The sequence below is a fragment of the Hylobates moloch genome, unplaced genomic scaffold (assembly GCF_009828535.3).
Source record: "Hylobates moloch isolate HMO894 unplaced genomic scaffold, HMol_V3 SCAFFOLD_2, whole genome shotgun sequence".
NCBI lineage: Eukaryota > Metazoa > Chordata > Mammalia > Primates > Hylobatidae > Hylobates > Hylobates moloch.
This window is the reverse complement of record NW_026652277.1, coordinates 105,373,616-105,375,237: the sequence shown is the minus strand read 5'-3', so window position 1 is coordinate 105,375,237 and position 1,622 is coordinate 105,373,616.

Here is a 1,622-nt window from a genome sequence, read left to right as displayed (position 1 = left end):
TTCTGCTTGTTTCTTAATGTACGGATGGGGGTAGTATTTGAATAAAGTCGGTGTTTTAAAACGTAAGCATTTTCCAGGAATCAGTGAAGTTAATTTTGTAAGATTTGAGTGCTATTTCAAAAAACTGAGTTCTGATTCTAAATTCCTTCTTCTGTAACTTACTGCCTGATAGAATGTTACAGGTATTTTAACTGCTATAGAATTACCTCAGATATCAGTAGAATCCAATTTTTTCTTTTAAGAACTTGATATGCAAAAGCATGATTCAGCAAATTTCACTCCCTTTCCATACATAGCTTTCTTATAATGAAGTAAGCAAAAACATGCTTAAGTGAATTCATTTGTTGAATTCTAGTAGCATATTTCCAAAATTTAAGACAATCTTAAATACACATTTATAACTGACCAAGTTAGTAGAAGAAAAAGGAATTTTTTTTTTTTTTTGAGACAGAGTTTTGCTCTTGTTGCCCAAGCTGGAGTGCAGTGGCGCAAACTCGGCTCACTGCAACCTCTGCCTCCCAGGTTCAAGCGATTCTCCTGCCTCAGCCACCTGAGTTGCTGGGATTACAGGAACGTGCCACCACGCCCGGCTAATTTTTCTTATTTTTAGTAGAGACGGTTTCACCATTTTGGCCAGGCTAGTCTCGAACTCCTGACCTCAGGTGATCCGCCCACCTCGGCCTTCCAAAATGCTGGGATTACAGGCGTGAGCCACTGTGCCCAGCCAGATCTTTTTTTTTATTTTTATCTATCTTTGGTAATTATATTTCACCAATTCTCTGTTTAAAACAAGCCTAGAAAGTGGTTTCACAAGGTGCCCAGGCAATTTATATGCCAATTAGTGATTGAGAAACATTGGTACAGCACAGGGTGGCAATAAGGTGCATAGTTCTCCCCCCCCCGCCCTGCTGCCCCACTTTTTTTTTTTTGAGATGGAGTCTTGCTCTGTCGCCAGGCTGGAGTGCAGTGCCACCATCTCGGCTCACTGCAAGCATTCCACCTCCCGGGTTCAAGTGATTCTTCTGCCTCAGCCTCCCGAGTAGCTGGGACTACAGGTGCGCACCACTGCACCCAGCTAATTTTTGTATTTTTGGTAGTGATGGGGTTTCACCATGTTGGCCGGGATGGTCTCGATCTCTTGACCTCATGATCTGCCCACCTCAGCCTCCCAAAATGCTGTGATTACAGGCGTGAGCCACCGCACCCGGTCAATTCTACCCCCTTTTAATGGTCTAGAACAGAGATTCTCAACTTCAGCACTACTGGCAGTTTGGGCCAGATCATTCTTTGTTGTGGTGGCTATTGCTGGGCATTATAGGATATTTAGCCACATCTCTGGCCTCTACCACTAGAGGCCAGTTAAACCCCCTCCCACAGTTGTAATAACCAAAGTGTTTGCAGACATTGCCAAATGTCCCTGAGGGACAAAACAGTTCCCAGCTAAGAACCACTGGTTAGCAGGATAGCCTGTAGTCCCAGCTACTTGGGAGGCTGAGGCATGAGTATCGCTTGAACTCAGGAGGCAGAGGTTGCAGTGAGCTGAGATCGTGCCACTGCACTCCAGCCTGGGTGACAGAGCGAGACTCCGTCTCAAAAAAAATTAAAAAATAAAAAAATTTTTT